The sequence below is a fragment of the Protopterus annectens genome, chromosome 9.part0 (assembly GCF_019279795.1).
Source record: "Protopterus annectens isolate FY-2018-M chromosome 9.part0, PAN1.0, whole genome shotgun sequence".
In the NCBI taxonomy this organism is placed as follows: Eukaryota; Metazoa; Chordata; order Ceratodontiformes; family Protopteridae; genus Protopterus; species Protopterus annectens.
In genome coordinates, this window is record NC_056743.1 from 1235625947 (window position 1) to 1235649426 (window position 23480).

At 43.0% G+C, this 23480-nt stretch overlaps 1 protein-coding gene across 1 annotated transcript in view; it reads right to left on the reverse strand.

Annotated features, from left to right (window-relative positions):
* LOC122810645 (MLX-interacting protein-like) overlaps window positions 1-23480 on the reverse strand; it is a 1455256-nt gene that overhangs the window by 873315 nt on the left and 558461 nt on the right. The gene's annotated exons all lie outside the window — the stretch shown is intronic.

A 23480-nucleotide genomic window follows, 5' to 3' on the forward strand; every position in this document is an offset into this window, starting at 1 on the left:
ACTGACGGGAAACACAAGTGAAGGAGATTAAAATCAGATGGCTCAAACAACAAAGGTGGAAAACAAATGGAAGAATCTTTCAACAGATATTCACAAGTGGTGATAAAACTGCAAAAATAAGAGATCAAAATGAAGAAAAGGTTGGCTGAAACTAAGATTGTTCAAGAAGAGATTTCCGAAAATAACATGAGAGGACAGAGTACATAAGGAAAACCTGACATTTTCTGCTGTACCAGAGAAGCTGGAACAAACAGACTGTATTCATTTTATGAAAGCACAAATAAGCAACTTGACTGGTATTCCACAACAGTTCCCAACTGAAAGGGCACATCATGTGTATGCTCCAAACCTGGCTATGAGAAAGCAACCTAGACCTTTAACAGTAATTATGCAATCCCACCAACAAAAGGAGTTGATTCTGACAAAACTGTGATAAAAAGACAAAGTACTAAAAGTGGGAGAGAGTTTGTGGAGAATGATTACCCATACAACAGGAAGAGGAGTAAATGTATTCCACTAGTCAGGGAATGTTGAAAAGCAGGCATGAGATTCAAACTGCTGCACCCAACAATCTTCAAAATATTCTTCACTGGAGAGAAAATTTTTGATGAAATACATGCCAAAGGAAAAAAAAGTTTATCCAACAAAAACTGAGCTGTGAAACAGGAGGGGATTCTGCTTCTTGTTCTTCTGGTAAGAGAGACCACAGACTGTGCCAGTGTAACCTTATCCAATGTTTCACTGGAAAATGCTTGAGTGAAGGAAAAAAAGCACAAGAGTCGAGTAGAAGAAACAAAAGTATGTTGGAAATGAAGCACACAAAGGTTCTGGGAGAGGAGGATGAACGGGAATAAAACCAGTAACTTACATATGTGGGATTACAAAGCAATTAGTGAAACAAGACAGAACAAGAAAATCTGGAACTACTGGACTCTTTTGGACTTTGTTAAACTTCTACGGGACTAGCCCATATGCCCTACTTCATGTCATTAAGGTTCGGAAAAATACTTTCTCCCTCTCCTAAGTAAACTAAGTACAACATGTTTTTCTTAATGGTATTATTTTTCTAGTGCACAACTGTCTTTGCATACTATGAAAGAAAGTTTTCTTAGTTATTTTCAAGTTTAACGGGGATACTATTGTAAACACGTGCTCCTTTTTTTCTCCCTTCTTTCTCCCTGTTCGTTTCAAGAAATATAGACACTGCTATATAAGTTAAGCAAAGGGTCGTTAAAAAGAGCACGAGAAAATAAAGTAGTGTGCTTTTTTCATTCTTGCATAGGGGAATGACTGGATTAAGGCCCTTAGCTCAATGTAGTAACTTGTTTTAAGAGAAAGTGAGTAAATAAAAAAAGATTATTATAAGGCTTTTTTCTAGCAAATAAATGTATGCTTAGTAGCATTCTGTGTTTGGTCCTCATGTCTCTAGCAGACAACCTGACGAAAATAAATGGATACAAGATAATGTTCTCTGAAAACATTTAACTGTTTATCAGCTGAAAGACCGAATGGAGAGATGAAAAGTCAGCAAGCAAAGGAGAGGCGTAGTGCTGAAACTGAATTTATCCCCATGTCTTGGCGATTACCTTTGCAAGGTGGACCTGTTTTTTGCAAAACATCACCAAGGTGACAGACATGTAAGTCTGTATTTATATAGCATATACAATGGACAGAAATAGGTCAAAAATTGAGTTAGCTGGGTGCACAAGACCCAGGATAAAATGTGCCCAATCCTGGTAGGCACACTGGTGCCAGGATTGGAAAAATAGACAGAATCCTCAATACAGTAACATTCCTACAACGGGGCCAGGCCACACCCAGGGAAGGATGGTCTCTCTGTTGCAGTAAAAGTAGCAGTCCACAAAAACTGATGGGCCAAAGAAGAGACAAAGACTATAGAGTGGACTATTGAGGATAAGAAAGAAATTATATATTATACAAAAAGCCCATTTCCAGACAAGATATACAAAACTGTCAGAAGCTTCAAATGAAAATTTGCGTTCATTAATATAACAAATTTGTGAAAAACAGTATAAAGATCAAGAAACTTTGATCTATCTGGAAAAAGCAGTATCTGAGTAAGTGCGAAAATATAAACAAAACCTAGATATATTTGAATACAAAAAATGAAATATGGATATAAGAAAACAAGATTTAATATGGTGCAATATTTATACAAAGGAGAAAGCCAAATTAATCAATATAGAAAAGGCAGCCCCAAAGATATTCAGAGAGAAATACATGCAAAGGTATCCAGACATGGAAAATTTTAAAATACAAAAATATCCCAAAGATGGAATGTAGAAAAGATGATTAAAGTAGAAGTTAAAAAATAGAAATCGAAATTATGAAGTACCTGCAAAGTGAAGGATTCAGTGTAGAAAATTAAATGCATAAAGCACCACAACAGGATAGTGCAATGGATATCCAAATTAAGGGGAAACCAGTGGAATAGGAAGCAATTGGTCAGGTGCCATATCAAGATATATTTGAGCCTTCCACAGGGAATCAGTATAAACATTCACTTGAAGCTAGACAGCAGGGAAGGAACAGGAAACTGTGGAAACTCTGAATGTAGTCAATGTTGAGGAGTGACAAGGTCAGTGAGTTCCCATATGACAGAGCAACAGATGCCACAGGATGAAACTGAAGAGGAGGTGCCACAGGAAGATGCTATAGAACTTTCTACAGAATGCCCACTGGAAATGGAAAACAAGGGATGTGCCCTCAGTTTGGAAGAAAATGAGATAAGAGAAGAGTTGCTTGATTTAATAGACATGTACAGATATATTAAGATCAATGAGAGAAATAGACTGCAGAAGGTCAATAAACCCCAAAAAGTCAGAAGTCTGATAAAACAAATGAATGAAGTAATTAGAACTGTCCACAGAGATTCATGTGACATAACAGAAGTAAACAGGAAATATTACTGTGCTGCTAAATTAATAATTGGTAAAGTTCTAAGACAAGAACACAGTAGTGAGGGAAAGGAAGGGGAGAAATCGAATGCCATCATGGAAGGATCTAATAGAGAAAACTATAAAGCAATTAAGACAATAATTGTCACTCAGACTACAGACAAGGAACAGGTCAACAAAAATACTGCGAAAGATAAATGTGAATAAAGCAATGCAGAGTATTAGAAAAAACTAGGATCATGCACTATCGCAAATAAACAATTTCAGCACAAGCGGAAAAAACTTAGAAAGTACACAGATAAATATAAAAGGAAAATTACAAAATAAGCAATTAATTGATATCCCAAAAAAAGTTCTATAGAGAATTGGGAAATAAGGTAAAAGGAAATGAGACCACCAAAAAAAAGAGGAAGTACATACATTTTGGAGAAGTACCTATGAAGATCCTGTGGAACAAAGATGCTAAATGGATACAAGTAAAAGAAATAAGAACTTTAAAGGTGCAGGGTATGAAATGGGATGAAGGAACAGCCAGAGAGATTGAGACAAAATAAATAAAGAAAAGCCTCCAAATAGAAAACCACAGGCCCAAATGCAGTATCTAACTTTTGGTTAAAAGTATCATCTTTGCTCGAGAATTTAGCCACGAGTAAGAACTATTTATATGTGCACCATGAACACACACCAACCTGGCTAACAGGCAAAACAATGCTTGAGAGAGCCTGCAAGCTACCCTAAAAATTAAAGGCCAATAACGTGCCTTCCAACATATGAACTATACACGGGAATCGATGCAGACACAGCTTAGTCATTTCGAAGAAAACTCAATTATGGAAGTAGAACAAAAAGGCAATAAAAGAAAGTCATATGGAACCAAGGATCATTTGTTGTTAAAGTTACACTGCAGAACTGTAAAGAGGGAAAGAATTTAAGTATGGCATGGGTTGACTATAAAAAAGGATTTGATAGTATCCCACATCCGTGGTAGGAGAGTGTTTAAAAATGTATAAGATACACCCACACTGATTGACTACATTACAGTGATGGACCACTTTACGATTAGGCAATGATAAAGGACAGATTATCCCACAGATAAAAATTCAAAGGGGGATATCCCAGGGTGACTCACCGCTACTATTCTCCCTTGCCATTAACCCATTAAGCTGTTAACTTAGGCCATGGCTCCTAAAAACAACAAAGTGTAAAAACTTATTGTCTCTGTCAATGATTTAAAAAGTACAGTTTTGTACCTACCATAAACGTAGATGTTCGAAGATCCACATTGCTGCAGTCCTTACATATGGGTAGTCCGCTGTCCTCGGTCGGCCCGAATACCAAAGTATTAGGCTGACGTCGGTCATGGGCGCTCAGTTCTGACATCAGAGCGTCAGGGTATTAAAGCGCATGACCGACGTCATATCCTCAGTCTTTTCTTGCCCCAGATGTCAGAAGGCCCTAAAAAGAAAGGCCACAGCCAAAAATAGAATACTTCCTAAAAGGCATGTACAAATAACAGCTACCACCCAAACCATACAACCATTCCAAACTACAGAGGGGAAGGAGGGAGGGTAAATTGGACTGCAGCAATGTGGATCTTCGAACATCTACATTTATGGTAGGTACAAAACTGTACTATGTTCTTCATCTCACATTGCTGCAGTCCTTACATATGGGTAGAATCCCAAAGCAGAGGTAAAGGGAGGCTGGCAAAATCATAAAGCATTGGGAGCTGCCAAAATGCCCTGTAAGATTGCAGTGGCAAATCCAGCCCTAGATTTGGAATAAAGAGGAAGGTGGTAATGTTTAGAGAAAGTATGCACTGAACTCCAAGTAGCTGCTTCCAAAATATCTTTAGTAGCAACTCCTAAAAAAGCTGTAGAAGTGGCAGTAGCCCTAGTGGAGTGAGGTCTGATTCCAGCCGGAATCTCCTTACCATGATGAGAATAACAAAAAGCAATACAAAATCCAATCCACTTAGAAATAGTTTGTTTTGAAACAGGTTTCCCCTGAGAACCCAAAGCAAAAGAAACAAACAACTGCTGAGACTGTCTGAACCCTTTAGTCCTGCTCAAATAATAACGCAACTGCCTGTGAATATCCAAAGTGTGCAAAATTTCCTCCCCTTTATTTTGGGGATCTGCATAAAAAGTAGGCAAATGAATTGATTGGTTCAAGGCCACATTTGAAACCACTTTAGGCATAAAAGTAGGATTAGTACGCAAAGATACCCTATCCTTATGACAAATTAGGAAGGGTTCAACTGCCATAAGAGCCTGTAATTCAGAAACCCTTCTAGCAGACGTAATGGCCAACAAAAAAGCAGTCTTCCAAGACAAAAACTTTAACTCAGCAGTAGCTGCAGGTTCAAAAGGAGGTAAAGTAAGTTTTTCCAACACAAAATTGAGATCCCAGGCAGGAGTAGGAGCTCTACGTGGGGGTCTTATGTTCTTTGCCCCTCTAAGAAATTGCTTAAACAAAGGATGAGAGAATAATGGAGGGTCACAGTCATAGTGAGCAGAAATGGCTGCAGCATGAACTTTTATAGAGGAGAAAGACAAACCCTTGTCTAATAATTCTGTAAGATATTGAAGAGAAACACTTAAATCAGGCCTGGAAACATCAAAACCCTTTGTTTTGCTCCAAATGAAAAATCTCCTCCATTTATCAGCATAAACTTTCCTTGTACTAGGCCTTCTGGCCTCCAAAATAACATTCAAAACTTGTTGTGGAAGCTGCGACCCTCCAGGCTCTAGAACAGAATATGCCAGGCTGTTAGATGCAGGGACTGAATCCTGACATTGAGGAAATGATTGCCCTCCTGTGACAAAAGGTGCGGAATCGAAGGCAAAGGCCATGGAGGCTCCCGTACTAAACTCCTCAGCAGAGGGTACCAGTGCTGTCGAGGCCAATCTGGAGCTATTAGAATCATGGAGGGCTTGTCTTGTCTGACCTTCAAGAGTACCTTGGGGAGGAGAGGCAGAGGCGGAAAGGCATATACGTGAAGATTGCTCCAACTGAATGATAGAGCATCCACTTTCCAAGCTGTGGGATGAAAATTTTTGTGCAAAACTTTGGCAACTGGAAATTTAGTGGAGAAGCGAACAGATCTATGTCTGGAGTTCCCCATACCACTGTCAATTTTTGAAATACATGAGGATCCAATTTCCACTCGTGGGGATCCACTATCTGTCTGCTCAAAACATCTGCTAAGGAGTTCTGTGCTCCTGGTAGAAACCTTGCCTGAAGATTGAGGTGTAAACTGAGAGCAGTCTCCCACAAAATCATTGCTTGCCTGCAAAGAGGGTACGAATGGGTTCCCCCTTGCTTGTTGATGTACCACATGACAGTTGTGTTGTCTGTTTGAATCAACACTTGCCCTGGGTGAAGTAAATCCTTGAAAGCCATCAATGCAAATTGGACTGCTAACATCTCCTTCAAATTGATATGTAAATGTTGAAGTCTGGCAGGCCACGTGTCTTGAACCCATTTTCCATTGAGGTGTGCTCCCCAAGCCTTGTCCGAGGCATCTGTCGTTAAAATCTGACTCGCCTCTGGTCGGGTCACAGAGAGTCCCTTGTTTAGGTGACATTCCTGAGCCCACCACAAAAATTCCTTTTGAATGCAAGGTATTATTTGAATGACAGTGTCCAGATCTTGGCAGTGTTGTGTCCATACATTATTGAGATACCATTGTAGCTTCCTCATATGCAGTTTGGCATTGGGAAGCACCAGAATACAAGATGCCATGAACCCCAAGGCTTGAAGGACTGTCCTTGCAGTCAGCCTGGACCGTAGAGACAATTGATGGAAGTAAAGAGTAAGGTTCTTTTGCTTGTCCGGGGTCAAAAAAGCCATCTGGGAAGCTGTATTCAGTCTCACACCCAGAAAGCACATTTCCTGAGAGGGTACTAGACTGGACTTTGTTTCGTTCACAGAATACCCTAGGCACCTTAACACTGCCATCACATACTGTAGATGATGAAGAAGTTCGTACTTGTCTTGAGCAAGAATCAGGCAATCGTCCAAATAAGGATAAATTTGTATTCCTCTTAACCGTAAGAAGGCTATCACTGGAGCCAGAACCTTTGTGAACACCCTGGGTGCAGTAGATAAGCCAAAGGGCAATGCAGAGAACTGATAATGTAAAGTCCCAGCCCGGAAGCATGGTACCTCCTGCAACTGGGCTTGATAGGAACATGAAGATAAGCCTCTTTGAGATCCAGAGTTACCATCCAGTGATCTTTGCCCAACAGTGGTAGAAGTTGTTGCAACGTCAACATTTTGAATTTTGGAATGTCTAGGTATGTGTTGAGGATAGATAAGTCCAAAATCGGTCTCCAAGTGTTTCCTTTCTTTGGTACTAGAAACAGGCGAGAATAAAATCCTAGGCCCACTTCTGACAGAGGGACCTGCTGTATAGCCCCCATTTGAAGAAGTAAAGAAATCTGCTTGTGAGCCTCTACCTTTTGCTGAGGAGGAACGTCTGGCATGCCTTTGAAAGGAGGCAATGTATGGAAATAAAACTTGTAGCCTCGGTCTATAATGTCCAACACCCATTTGTCCTGGGTGACTAAAAGCCAGTTTTGCTTGAAGAGTGCCAACTTTCCTCCCAAAGGAGCTGCCAGACAGGAAGAATCTGGCAGCTGAAAATGCAGGTCATTGGGCCTGTTTACGAAAGGACTGGCCCCTGCCCTCACCTGTAGATTGTGCAGGTGAACTCCACGTTCTAGGCCTGAAAGTACTCTGAGCTCTGCCCCTACCACGTCTAGATCTACCCCTAGACTGTGAATCAGAAGAAGGATAAGCCCATCCCTTAGTAGGCCAATTCCTGCTAAACTTAGGAGGCTGCACCTGCAAAAATCTTTAACAGTCTGCATAGACTTAGCCTTGTCTTCCATTTTCTTCAAGACAGACTCCACAGGAGAACCAAACAAAACTTCAGACTGTAAAGGAGCATCCAAAATTCTAGTTTTAACATGCTCTGACAAATTCTGATCCTTAAGCCAGGCGTGCCTGCGAATAACTGAACCAGTGGCAGCCACCCTGGAAGAAGTCTGTAAAGCATCGAAACCACACTGCAAAGAATGCTTACCCACCTGTTCAGAGGCATGTACCAAATCCTGTAATTCTTTACACTCTATGCCCTCTGCCAAAGCATCCACTTTAGATTTTAGTTGAGTAAGGAGAAAATTCTGATACTTCAACATATGAAACTGGCAATTCAAAGCCCTCATTGCTAAAGTGGAAGAGGTATACACTTTCTTACCCCATCTATCCAAAGCTCTAGCATCTTTATCAATAGGAACTGGATTCTTTACAACAGAAGCCCTGACACCCTTAGGTCCCTGGCTAATAGTTTCTGGGTCAGCCCTAGGACTCTTATACAGATATTTATGAGCCTCAGGTACTCTGTAATACCTGTCTGGCTTAACTGGCGCAGGAGGCAGAGAGTCTGGATTAAGGGAAGACCCCGGGAAAACGTCCTTAACAACATCCAAAACAGGAGGTATAGCCAAGGGCCTATGTTGTGGTAAAAACAAAAATTCCCTAAGCCTCTTGCGGGAATCTGAGAAATCCTGACCTTCCCATTTAAAATGTTCCCTCATAGAATGCAGGGTTTCTGAAAAAGAAAAATCCTCTGGGGGAGAAGCAGAAGGAGTGGAATCCTCTGCGTCTGAATCAGAATAAGGAGGAAAATCCTGAATGTCTTCAGCCGAAGACTCTGAGTAATCTGAAGCCTGCTCCAAACTTTCCACCTCTGGCTCCACCCTAGGCCTCTTATCAGGAGGGGGCATAGAACCTCTGATTAAAGAAATTAAATCTTCTGCCATTTTAAGCATGTGTTTTTTAGGCACAGAACCTGCAGAACTAGGACTGACACCCGTGGAAGGCAAACCAGGCCTGCCTTTGGAAGGAGCCTTAGAGACCGAAGGAGAAGGCCTAACCACCTTAGGCAAGGAAGGGAGAAGAGCAACCTGAGAGGCACCGTCAGCCTGACCTGACTCCTGAGAGGCCACATCTTGCAAAATTAAAGCCTCCCCCTGAGACTCAACTGAAACCTCGGCTGGATCCACAGATTCCACCGTAGTTTCTAAAGAACCGGCGTCCGGAACGGACGACTCATCCTGCCTGGACTTTAAAGATTTGTCTTTGCGCTTCTTCGCGGTAGCGGGCGTCGGAGGATCCGACGGCATATTATAATTACACCGCTTACCGAAGACAAGCCTAGCGCAATCTAACCTACGTTTAATGGTGCGCTTATTAAACCTAGCACAAAAGCGACACCCGACTACGTCGTGCACAGGTCCCAAACAAGGAATACAAAGAGAGTGGTAATCCCTATGCGGTATCTGTTTCCCACAAGAAATACAATTATTCACTTTTTCTGACATCCGGAATTAACTGAGGCAAGAAAAACAAAAATATCCCCCAACGGGGTACTTAGCCCAACTTGGTTTCGGTCTGAAACTCAGAATACGAAAATTTCAGAACGCCGAACGGCACTTGCAAATGCTGCTTCTGCATCGGACCATGCGGCAAAAAAGACTGAGGATATGACGTCGGTCATGCGCTTTAATACCCTGACGCTCTGATGTCAGAACTGAGCGCCCATGACCGACGTCAGCCTAATACTTTGGTATTCGGGCCGACCGAGGACAGCGGACTACCCATATGTAAGGACTGCAGCAATGTGAGATGAAGAACATCTATATAGCTCAGACGAGGAACTGAAAGCAGAGCTGCAGGTTGTCGAAACTTTTTCAGATGATACAAGAATGTCATTTGGTCTTAAGTGTGCAAAAGCAACCTTCAAAGCAGGAAGACTGCAGGACAGAGAAAACATCAATTTGGGACAAGAATGTGATACAAAAGAATTTGAGCAAGAGTAGTGTATAAATATTTGGGAAATGAAGGATCAGCAATAAAACATGAACAAATGTGAATAAAACTTAGTAAGGAATACTTTACAAGACTTTAATTATGAAAACAGCATTGACATCTAGGAACAAAATCCAGGCTATAAACCAATTTGCTCTTCCAGTCCTAACTTACAGTTTTGGAGTGATTGACTGGCCCCAAAACATGTTGGATAGATTAGATAGGAAAACAAAAAGGATGCTTCATGCTCAAATGATTTATAAAAGATCAGTGTATACCAAGAATATATGTTCCCCGTTCCGAGGGAAGGATGGTCCTTGATGAAACAGGAGGGAAGCTCAGTAAACAGACAGACTGGGATTTTGGGTGCAGACCTTTAATGAGAGAAATAAAAAGATTATTATATTCCTGAAGTAGAAGAAAGTATGCTAAGAACTATGCCAACATAGGAATGGAGAAAGGCGATTCAGCTGATAGGGATGACTGCAATTGGGAATACAGACAAAGTACAGTTTTGTACCTACCATAAATGTAGATGTCCGATAGGTATGCATCTGCAGTCCTAACATATGGGTTGTCCTGCCTCAGGCAGCCCTTCGGTCGGCCGGATTCCAAAGTTTGGGTCTGGCCTCGGCTGATGTCGCACTTCACCCGACATCATAGCTGCTGTGTATTGGGTATAAAGGCATCAGCCGACGCCATTTTCCTCAGTGTTTCTTGCCCCAGATGCCAGGTGCCCTCTAGGAAGGCTAAATTTGGATAAATGCAAATAATTCCAAACAGTAGAGAGCAAACAATCTAAGAATGTATATACATATATACAAACAAATATACCATAATAGATTCCCCCAGCTAGCTACAAGAGGGGTAAATACCCTAGGAATACCACAGAGGGGAAGGAGGGCGGGTAATCCTGACTGCAGATGCATACCTATCGGACATCTACATTTATGGTAGGTACAAAACTGTACTATGTCCTTCAAGGATGCATCTGCAGTCCTAACATATGGGTAGAATACCATAGCCAAACTGGGGGAGGAGGTACTAAGATAAAGATGGTGTAGTTAAGATCCCCTGCAAAACAGCAGTTGCAAAACCTGCTCGGGATCTGGAGTATAAAGGAAGATTATAATGCTTGGCAAATGTATGCACGGAGCTCCAAGTAGCAGCTTCTAAAATGTCTTTGGTAGCCACTCCTCGTAGGAAAGCTGTAGTGGTGGCTGTAGCTCTTGTGGAGTGAGGCCTGATATTTTCTGGAGTTGTCTTTCCATGAAAAGAGTAGCAAAATCTAATACAATTTCCTATCCATTTTGAGATTGTCTGTTTTGAAATTGCTTTTCCTTGCATTCTTGTTGCATATGCTACCAGAAGCTGGTCAGTTTTTCTGTTGGTCTTAGTTCTGTCCAGATAGTAGCGTAATTGTCTGTGCACATCCAAGGTATGTAGTAGTCTTTCCCCCCTGTTCTGTGGGTTGGGGAAGAATGTAGGTAAGTGAATCGCTTGGTTCAATGATACTCTGGAGACCACTTTTGGCATAAAAGTAGGGTTAGTTCTCAGAGACACTCTATCCTGATGGAAGATAAGGAAGGGCTGCACTGCCATTAATGCCTGTAACTCAGATACCCTTCTTGCTGAAGTGATTGCAAGCAGGAAAGCAGTTTTCCAAGATAAGAACTGTAATTCTGCTGTTGCTGCTGGTTCAAAAGGGGGAAGTGTTAACTTTTCCAGCACAAAGTTAAGATCCCATGTAGGCAAAGGTGGCTTCCTTGGAGGCTTTACATTTTTAATTCCTCTCAGGAACTGTCTGAGTAGAGGATGAGAGAAGACTGGAGGATCCATGTTGTATTCTGCTGAAATTGCTGATGCATGAATCTTAATGGAGGAGTAGGACAGGCCATTGTGGAACAGTTCTGCTAAGTATTCTAGGATGTTTGCTATGTTTGCCAATGATACATTTTCCCCTTTTGCTGCACTCCAAATGAGGTATCTTTTCCATTTGGCTGAATAAGTCTTCCTTGTGGAGGGTCTGCGAGCCTCCAGGATAATGTCCTTAACCCTCTGAGATAAATCTGGGTTATTTTGTTTTATGCAATATTCCAAGCAGCTAGCTGTAGTGTTTTCAAGTTTGGATGTAGGATCTTGTAGTTGTTCTGTGTTAGAAGTAAAGGACATAGAGGTAGAGGCCATGCGTGTGTCCGAGACATGCTTCTCAGTAGCGGGTACCAATGTTGCCTCGGCCAGTCTGGAGCTATCAGGATTATCCTTGGCTGATCCTCTTTGATCTTCAGTAGGACTTTGTACATCAAAGGAAGAGGTGGGAATGCATATGCTGTCAGGTTTTTCCAGCAGAAGGATAGGGAGTCCACCCTCCAAGCAAGTGGGTGGTATGCTCTTGTGCAGAATTTCTTTAATTGGTGGTTGTGTGGGGAGGCGAACAGGTCTATTTCTGGTAGTCCCCATTTCTTTGTTATGGTTTTGAAGATATCTGGATGCAGCATCCATTCGTGAGCATCCGTGGTAGTTCTGCTTAAGGTGTCTGCTAGTGAATTTTCTTTTCCTGGTACAAATCTGGCCTGGAGTTGAATGTTGAGGTTCAGGGCCACATTCCACAGGTCCATTGCCATCCGGCATAGAGGATATGAGTGTGTACCTCCCTGTTTGTTGATGTACCACATGACTGTGGTGTTGTCCGTCCTTATCAGCAGGTGACCTTGTTGAAGAAATGGTCTGAATGCCTGGATTGCATGTTTCACTGCCAGCATCTCCTTTTGATTTATGTGTAGATTCAGCTGGTCTTGTGTCCATAGGCCTTGTATACACTTGTCCACCATGTGCGCCCCCCAGCCTAGGTCTGAGGCGTCCGTGGTGATTGTCTGGCTTGGATGAGGTTTGTGGAAAGGCAATCCTCTGTTCAACTGACAGGCCTGAGCCCACCACAGGAATTCTTGCTTCAGGCATGGAATTATTGGAATCTGGGCTTCTAGGCTGTGCTTGTGTTGAGACCAGACATTCCTTAGGTACCATTGCAACTTTCTCATATGCAGTCTGGCATGCGGAATCAATATTATGCAGGATGCCATGTAACCCAGGGCTTGCAGGACTTTCCTTGCAGTAAGCTGGGTCTGTGTTGTTAATGTCATGAAATAGACTGGTAGTTGCTTTTGTTTTTCTTCTGTGAGAAATGCCATCTGAATTGATGTGTCCAGTTCGGCACCCAAGAATGTTATCCTTTGGGATGGTACCAGTCTTGACTTTTGCATGTTGACTGTGTATCCCAAGGCTTGCAGCAGTTGTATAACCTTTTCCAAATCTTTTGTTAATTTTGTTTTGTTGTCCGCTTGTATTAGGCAGTCGTCCAGGTATGGGTAAATTTGAATTCCCTGAAGCCTGCAATGAGCAATTACTGATGCCAGGCATTTCGTGAATACTCTGGGCGCAGTAGATAAGCCAAAGGGCAATGCTGAGAATTGATAATGCTCTGATCCTGCAAGAAATCTGAGGTGTCTTCTGCAATCTGGTCGTATAGGGACGTGCAGGTATGCCTCCTTGAGATCTAGAGTCACCAGCCAAGACTCCTTGCCCAGCATGGGAAGAAGTTGCTGTAGGGTCAGCATTTTGAATTTTGGAACAATGAGGTATGTGTTCAGAGCGGACAGGTCGAGAATAGGCCTCCATTGATTTTCTTTTCTTGGTACAAGGAAAAGTCTGGAGTAAAATCCTTGTCCTTGTTCCATAGGCGGTACCTTTTCTATATCTCTCATCCTTAGTAGTTTGTTGATTTGTCTTAGAGCGTTTGTTTTTTGGCTTGGTGGTAGGGTTGGCATTCCTCTCTTTTTTGGTAGAGTGTGGAAGTGAAACCTGTAGCCTTTGTCTATTGTTTGTAAAGTCCATTTGTCTCCTGTAATGTAATGCCAGTTTACGGAAAATAAGGCTAGTTTTCCGCCCAAGGGTGCTTCCAGTTGTTCCCTGGTAGGCGGAATCAGAGCCAAGTCATTGTGTCTGTCCTGTGGAAGTGGTTGTAGCTGAATCTGTGGCAGTACTTCTCTGGTTGTTAGGCTGCCACTGACGTCCCTGTAGGCACCCCTGGATTGACCTCTGCCTCTTGGGCGTCTATTTCTGCCTCTCTGTGCTCTGGAGGTGTCTGGAAAGGACCAATTCTTCGAAGGCCAATTTCTGCTAAACCTCGGAGGTTGGACCTGTAAGAAATCCTTGACTGTTTGGACAGATTTTGCTTTTTCTTCCACCTTCTTTAGAACCTGCTGTGCAGGGGAGCCAAACAAACTTTGTTTCTCCATACGAGCATCTAGGAGTTTTGACTTAACATGGTCTGGTAAGGATTGTTCTTTTAACCAGGCATGCCTTCTAATCACTGTTCCAGTCATAGCTGATCTAAAGGAAGCCTCCAGTGCATCATAGCCACATTTTAAGAAATGGTTACTGACCTGCTGAGAGTTATGTAACAAATCCTGAAGGGACTTATGGTCTATAGGTTCAGGAGAGGACAGTTTTTTATTTAGCTGGTCTAACAAACATTCCTGGTACTGAATCATGTGAAATTGACAGTTTAAGGCCCTGGCCGAAAGAGTAGCAGAAGTATAAACCTTTTTACCCCATCTCTCTAATGCTCTAGATTCCCTTTCAGAGGGGAGAGGGTTTTTGGCAGAGGCAGCTGCTACAGCTTTGGGGCCCTGTGAAATGGTTTCAGGATCTGCAATAGGAGCCTTATACAAATGGTAGTGTGTGTCCTGGACCCTGTAATATCTGTCAGGCTTGGCAGGGGCCAGAGGGAGAGAATCAGGGGCAGTACAGGCATCATTATATGCATCATCAACAACTGTTAGTACTGGAGGAATGGCTAAAGGCCTATGCTGTGGTAAATGTAAAAAGGTCCTTAGCCTTTTCCTTGAATCTGAGAAATCCTGGCCCTGCCATTGAAAATGTTCTCTCATAGCATGTAAGGTTTCCCCAAAAGAAAATTCTTCAGGAGGAGAGGCAGAAGGAATGGAGTCTTCTGCATCAGAATCCTCATAAGGAGAATATGGGCCTTCCTGAGGGGCTGAGCATTTGGGAACTAGAGGTAGGCCTGTGTGAGGGAGTTTTAGCAGGTAAGGCCTTAGAAGATTTAGCTGCTTTAGCCCTGGAAAAAGCCTTGATAGACATAGATGCAGGGGGTCTAGCAGCTCCACGTGTAGGGGTAGATATGTCTAAAGGAATAGTATCTGATAAATCCTGGGTGCCTGCTTCAGCAGGGGTAATTTCAGTAGCAGATTCAGCCATGCTCTGTGAGGCCTCGGCTATCGGAGGCATGCTTTCGGCCGAAGGAAGAACCGAGGACTCTGTTTCAGCTGAAACAGAGACACTCGCTGTTGGCCTTACCGTGGTTTCAGCCGAAACGGCGGACCGCGAGTGTCGGTCCTTTTCCTTATGCTTTTTAGCTAATTGTGTAGTCGGAGTCTCCGACGGCATTTTGTATGCAAAAGCGGGACCAAAAAACTCCTCTGCAAACTCCGACCGACGTCTAAACGTCCGTCGGTTGAAGGAAGCACAGGATAGACAAGCTGATATGTCGTGGTCTGGGCCTAAACAAGGAAGGCAGTAAGAGTGGAAATCCTTATGAGGTATTTGTTTCCCACAAGTTAAACAATTATTTACTTTGTCTGACATCGGCTGAGGCAAGAAAGAGTCCCCAACGGGGTACTTAGCTTTTTAGAAGTCTTCGGTAATAGAAATCTCTGGATCTGACCGACCGGCACTTGCGAACAGCTTCTGCTTCGGGCACCACGCGGCAAGAAAGACTGAGGAAAATGGCGTCGGCTGATGCCTTTATACCCAATACACAGCAGCTATGACGTCGGGTGAAGTGTGACATCAGCCGAGGCCAGACCCAGACTTTGGAATCCGGCCGACCGAAGGGCTGCCTGAGGCAGGACAACCCATATGTTAGGACTGCAGATGCATCCTTGAAGGACATCAGGAAAGAGGGGGCTAGAATTTACTGGAGAAAACTGGCAAAGGATCCAAAGTACTGGAAGCAAATAACTAGAGAGGGAAAGGTAACAGATTCGGAAGATGCCAAGAATTTATTTGGACTGCAGGTCAGATATCGCCTTCCCTATGAAGGACTGGTAGAGTATAGGCAAAACAAAAGAAATGGGGGGTCCTAAAAACAGACAGCACTGGTAGAGTGTTTAGTAGAATCTAGAACAGAAGCTACTGTTAAAAAAGGAATAATTAGTAGAACACATAAAATATGGGGATTGAGAATAGAGACTGGATAAGCAATTAAAGAAACAATGGGACGATATATGTTTGTCTCTCAAATATGCAACAAAATCTAGAAGACTTAGGATTTTTGGTTGGAAATGTTTACATAAATAAATGTTAAGTTTCAAGTAGACTCCTGAGAATTTTTCTTCAGACAGACAGCAAATGTTGGAGGCACGATGAGGGGAAAAAAAAAAAAAAAAAAAGAGGTTAATGGGAACATTTTCTGGGAGTGTAATGAGTTGGCAGACTTTAAATATTTCCTGCAGACAACTTTATCAGAGATACAGGGGGGGGGGGGGATTGGTGTAACTAGGGAAATTATTTTTCTGAACTAAGATACAGAATCATTATTGCCTAGACATAGTCAGGCCTTACATTGTCTAATTATGGTGGCTGCCAAAAAAGCAATTAGAAAATGGAAATCAAGGTCTAAATCAACTGTACTAGAAGTAGTGAATATAGTAACAGAGAAAAAAGTACAGCTGTGTAAAGTCTTACCGTAATGGTAGATGTCCTTGCCTTCACTGCTGCAGTACTCATTACTATGGGATTCCAGCCATGGAAGCCTGATGTCCGACCAGTGTACCAAAGCCTACTGTTGCTTTAAGGTACACCAGATGTCAGCCAAATGCTCCTCGCGTAGCATAGGGCATAAAGTTTATGTTCAGGTGTACCAACTCCAGAACTGATTGACCCAGTAGGAGCTCTAGTCAGAGGAAAACAGAGAACCTGGCATCCTGGAAGGAAAAAGACTAGGGAGATGGAAGGAGGGAGTGAATACTGCAGTGATATAGGCAAGGACATCTACTGCTATGGCAAGATTTTATACAACTGTACTATGTCCTTACATTCACCGCTGCAGTATTCATTACGTATGGGAGAGCTACAGTATTCATTACATATGGGAGAGCTGCAGTATTCATTACATATGGGAGAGCTGTAGTATTCATTACATATGGGAGAGCTGCAGTATTCATTACATATGGGAGAGTGCCAAAGCTCAAGAAGAAACCTGGGAAGGGGAAGCAGCAGTACAGTCCTCCAAGCCATGAAGAATGCCATTAGCAAGACTAGCTTTCGCTCTGGAGATACCATCCAACTTGTAGTGTTTGGTAAAAGTTATGTAGAGAAGTCCAGGAAGCTGCTTCAAGAACAGAATTAGTGTCTAAGCCCTTGAAAAAAGCACCAGAAGAAGCCACAGCTCTAGTAGAAAGAGACTTTACAGAAGTAGGAAGGGTTCTTCATGAAAAGTGTAAGAAAGAAACAGCCTTTGAAATCCAAGTAGAAATAGTTTGCTTGGAAACAGCCAATCCTAAAAACCTAGGATGAAAGGAAACTAATCAGATTTTCTGATAGCTTTAGTCTTATCCAAATAAAATCTGAGCTGTCTATACATGTCCAAAATATGCAGCCCCCTTGTCAATGTCAGATTGCAGAGAGATGAAAAAAGTACGCACATTAATAGACCGATTAATTGACAACTCATTAACCACCTTGGGCATAAAAGAATTAGTACGCAAGGACACCCTCTCCTCAAGAAATATCAAAGGCAAACAAGCCATAAGGGCTTGCAACTCAAGACACCAGTCTGTCAGAAGTAAGAGCTAACAAAAGAACAGTCTTACAAGAACAATGCTGCATGGAAGCTGAAAACAGTAGGCTCAAAAGGAGCCAAAGTCAATTTCTCCAGAAGAAAATTAAGATCCGAGGAACAGGCTACCTGGAAAGTTGAATATTAAGGACACCTTTAAGAAATTGCTTAGCCTCAAATCCAGATGCTAAAGGAATTGTTAAAGGCAGACAACCAGAAATAGCTGATAGGTGGGCCTTAACAGAAGAAAAGATCAAACCAGCATTGAGCAAGTCATACAAATAAGACAGAACGAAAGGAACATCCACAGTAAGTGGATCCTGGTTACAATTGACACTAAAATAGAAAACCCTCTTTCCTAATAGGTTTCCTGACCTCCTGCAGGACCCTGCAGCACATCAAAACCAAAAAGGTGATGAATCAAAACCCTATCACCCACAGTGTCATTTGAAGTGTGGATAACAGATCTCCTGTCTTGTGCGAGTAGATCCACCCTGTGAGGTAACTTGTGATTGCCATTGGCTAGATGCAGAAGTAGAAGGAACCATTGCTGTTGCGGCCAAAAGGGACTCACCAACAAGATTGTGGGAGTATCCTGTTGAATCTTGAACAGGACTTTCATAATGAGAGGAAGGGGAGGGGATGCATAAAGAAACATCCCCTTCTATGAAAATGAGAGGGCGCCCACCTTCCACACCACAAGATTTGGGGATCTGTCACAAAACAGAGGAAGTTAATTGTTCAGAGGGGAGGCAAAGCGATCTAGTTGAGGAGTACCCAATTAGTGAACAATGTCCAGAAACACATCCATGTGAAACATCCATTCACGGGATTCAGTGAAGAACCTGCTCAGAGTATCTGTCGCAATATTCTGATCTGAAAGAATATAAACTACCTGAACAGTCACTTGATACTTGGCAGCCAGATCTCATATCAGAAGTGCCACCAGCAAAGAAAGTAAGATCTTGTTCCCCCAGTTTGCTGATATATCACATAACTGTGGTATTGTCTGTGAATACCTTGAAAGGCCCCACACTCGGAGGAGAGGATGAAAGGCATGAAGCACCAGGATAAAAACTCATCTCTTTGATGTTGATGTGCTCCTCCTATTGATGAGGCAACTGAACTACCTGATACTTTCAGGGAGCCAAACGTTTCTCCCCATCCCACATCTGAAGTGTCTGTGAAAAGATCCTGAGAGGGAAGAGGAGGGTGAAAAGGGAGCCCTGGATTCAGAGACAACTGCTGAATCCACTATAGAAGGTCCTTCCTGATAAAAGGAAGAAGAAATGTAAAGTCTAGAGGATGCGCATGTTGAAGCCACACCAACTTCAGAAACCACTGGAACATCCTCGTGGAGTTTGGCCAGAGGGAACATCAGAATGGTGGAAGCCATGAAACCCAGAGTTCTCAGAAACTCTCTGTCTGTAACAGAGGCCAGGGGAGGAAGAGTTTGAAACTAAGAAATGAGAGTTAAGGCCTTCAGAGGAGGCAGGGATGCCAGCACTGGCACCGTCTGAATCCTACAGCCCAAAAAGACATGATCCTGAGGAGCCAGAGAAGACTTTTTGAAGTTTATCGTAAACTCCAGGCTCTGAAGAGGAGAAATGGCAAAACAAAGATTTTGCTAAAGGACCTCCAGAGAGGATGCCTGAATCAACAATTCATCCAAGTAAAGAAATATACGGATCCCTTGAAGCTTGCAAAAAGCAATCACTGGAGTGAGGCATCAGGTGAACACTCTTGGGGCAGCAGAAAGGCCAAAGGGCAAAGCACAGAACTGAAAATGCCAGGAAGCAACAGAGAAACACAAACTTCAGGAGAATAGGATGGATTGGAATATGGAGATAAGCATCCTTGAGATCCAGAGAGACCATAAAGGCCTGAGGGAGCAAGATAGGCAACAGTCTGAAGGGACAATATCCAAAAGGAAGGCACCTACAGAAAAGTATTTAGACGAGAGGTCTAGAATCTGTCTCCAAGTACCCTCTTTTCTGGGCACTAGAAACCCTTGACTAAACCCCTTTGCCGCCACCCCCCCCCCCCTTTTGGGACATGGCAGAAGCCTGAGACAAGAGATCTAGAAGAACCTCTGGGGAAAAAAGGAAGTTGCTACCAAGAAGGCTGACTAATGTCCATAAAAAGATGATGGGATATCCACACCACAAAGTACCCCTGACAAATGACTGATAGAACCCAAGAACCCTGGGTGATATGAAGCCAAATAGGAAGAGAAAGAGGAATGTGGCCGGGAACAGGTGGACAGTCAGATGGTACCTGGTTTGTCAGGAAAGGAAGGGTTCTGAATTCCCTGCAGTCTGAGTGGCCTTAGCAGGTGGAGCCAGATACCACCCTTTTTACATTTAGCAGGAGGGCAAGATTACCTATGAATAAAGGCCATCTTATAAGGGTAGTTTCTCTGAAATTTAGGCACAGGAGAAACAAACATGTTTAAGCTCCTGTAAGGCCTCCCTCCCCTTGTCCTGAAGAGACTTAAACCAGCAGCTGCTTCCCCAAACAAGTTTATTATTCAGAGAAGCATCCATCAACTTAGCCTTATCATCATCCGATAAAGGTTGAAGCTTAAGCCAAGAATACCTCATTACTGAACCAAAAGCAGGAGCCCTAGAAGGGGCATCTAATGCCTCACAACTACATTAGATCAAATGACGATCTACTTAAGAGGAAGTCCCTAGCAAGGAAAGAGCAGAAGATCTACTATGAGTCGGGAAGATCAGAGAAAAGCTGACAAGCCTGAGAAAGGAAAGCCAACACATACTTGGATATATGGGTCTGATTAAATTGCTGCAGAAACCAAACGCCTCGCAGGTACGGTATGCTCGGCCAAACCATTACATAGTAGAACACCAGTGGCCAGCATATGCAGCATATAAACACTTCATGACAAATATAATAAAAATAAATATTTATTTAAGCATGAAATGCAACAAAGTGCACTAATATCAAATCAAACCGGTTTTGGCTACCCAGCCTTCATCAGTGAAAAAGCATTTCTGATTAAATTGCCCTAAAGGCTAAAGTAGTCCAAGTATAAACCTTCTTACCCAGCCTGTCCATGGTTCTGCTGTCCTTGTCAGAAGACAGTAATATGGATGAAGGAAGCAATTGAGACAGCTTATCAAAGGCTACAGACACCACAGAGGGGTCAGCAGTAGAGCATATGAACAAAAATGAGCAATCTTCAGGCACTCTATAAAACCTATCAGATTTCTTGAGAGCAGAGAATCAAATGCTTTAGAGGCACTGGAAAAAACATCCACTAAAGCAGCAAAAACAGGAGGAATAGCTGCAGATTTAGGAGATTCCATCTGCAGTAAATCGTACTTCCTATTATGGATATCAAAGACCTGAGCACAATCCCACTTAAATTCCATCATCCTAGAGATAGTGTCCTCAAACTAAATTTCCTCAGGAGGAGTATCAGGACTATTAGATTCCTCTTCCTCTGACTCATAGACCAACAGAGAAGGAATCAGAGTAGAATAAGTATGGGAATTTTCATCAGAATCCAACTCTTCCTCAGAAGAATTCAGTTCCTTGGGCCTTTTAAGTGGAGAAAAAAGACCAAGGAGAAGCAGGAATAAAAACCCCTTGAAGAGGCCTTAATGACAGTAAAGCAATAATAACCCCTGAGTAAAGGCCTGCAACTCCCTTTGTGGATCCCCAGGAGCTTTAGTTTTCTGTTTTTTTTTTTTTTTAAGGGAATGGCTGCCCTAGAAAACTGAGAAGGCTCCGACTCAGGACAGCATTGAACACCCATAGTAGGAACTTCTTCCTAATAAGAATCTGTGGAATCCCCCCCCCCCCCTTGACCTCTCTGAAACAATCAACCATGGTTTCCTCCTGAGTGCCTGAAACGGACACCTGCAAAACCTCAGACATGCAGCTTGCCAGATCCTCACCAGCCTTCAACCTGGATACGGCAGAGAAATCAGACAACACAGCCAGGTGAGGCTTTGGGTCTCTAGCAACCTCAGGAGAAACACCCAGCAGATGCTGGACAGCAGAAGATTCTGGTCTTACCTTTTTCACCTTCTTCCCTGACAGCTGACCCTCCGGGCAGGAAGTTCCTTCCATTGTATCTTTAGCAAGAAGCTTAAGAGGTTAGTTCTAAAGATACAATGAAAGGGAAGAAGGCCTACTATGAAGGGTTTTTGGGGCATATGCCTGACAAACTGAACAAGACGTATGGTTATGAGAAGCTCCTAGGCAAAAAAGGCACTTACAGTGGCTGTCTTTATGAGGAGTGTCTCCCACACTGGCACTTAGCCTTCCTGGATGACAAACCCCAAACAGCACAAAAAAAAAAAAAATCAAGAAAAAAGAAAAAAACCCTAACTGGGTACTTATCTGCAACAGTGAGGACTTCTGCAAATGGAACTAGTTATAAAAATGCAGTAAAAATAGCAGAAAACAGACATAGGCAAATAGACAGACAGTTAGAAACAATGCTCAGACTGGCAGCAAAGAAGTTCTGAGGATGGTACTCCTGATCAACTTTATGACCTATGTAACACAAGGAGCATTTGGGTGATGTTCAGTGTACCTTAAAGCAACGGTAGGCTTTGAGACTGGCCGGACGTCAGGCTTCCATGACAGGGAATCCCATACATAATAGATACGGCAGCAGTGAATGTAAGATCAACTGGAATTGGAACTGATACGCCCCTGCACTGGCCCAGTAATCAAGGAGCCTCAATCCTCACCACTACCACCAGTGAAGGATGTACACACATTGGGAGGTTGACAAGTACACAAAGTACAATTTGCCTTAAGAGCACACAGAGATCACAGTTAGTCTAGGGTTGATTTCTCCCCCTTTCTCCAGATCCCCAATAAGACTCCACACTGGCACAGCTATAGGATCAAGATCTCAGCTGAGTGGCCAAGCCAAAACCTCCAGCACCTTCTCTGTCTAATCAGTGCTTCGTGTCCCTAGCCAAGTAGCTGACACACTTTAAAATTTGATTTACACAAACACACCTGGGAAAGGCTGGCACAGGTTTACTAGCTATGCCCCCTTCTGTCCAGACTAAGGTAGTAACAGCAGCTACCAGCCACTAAACTACTTTTAAGGCCCTTACAAAGGGTGCCAAATTTTAACCCAGCCACTGGGGATGCACAAGCCAGTGCATTTCTTTTTGCCGGTCCCAAGCCCGGATAAATGTGGAGGGTTGCGTCAGGAAGGGCATCCGGCGTAAAACCTCTGCCAAATTACTTATGCAGAGAACATTTCATTTTTCCATACCAGATCGGTCGAGGCCCGTGTTAACAACGACCGCCACCAGTACTGTTAGCCAACAGGGTGCTGACGGAAATTGGGCTACTGTTGGCCGAAGGAGAAGAGGAGGGGGAAGGCATGCCCGAAGGCAGGAAGAGAGGAGGAAGCTTAGGAGTGTATTAGTGAGGGTAGGAACTTTGAATGTTGGCAGTATGACTGGTATAGCAAGAGAGCTAGCTGATATGATGGAGAGAAGGAAGGTTGATATATTGTGCGTGCAAGAAACCAGATGGAAGGGAAATAAGGCCAGGTGTATAGGAGGCGGGTTCAAATTGTTCTATCATGGTGTGGATGGCAGGAGAAATGGGGTAGGGCTTATCCTAAAGGAACAGTATGCCAAGAGTGTTTTGGAGGTGAAGGGAGTCTATGATAGAGTGATGTTTATGAAGCTTGAAATTGATGGTGTAATGATGAATGTTGTTAGTGCATATGCTCCACAAGTTGGGTGTGCGATGAATGAGAAGGAAAAATTTTGGAGCGAGTTGGATGAAATGGTGTTGAGTGTACCCAAGGGTGAGAGACT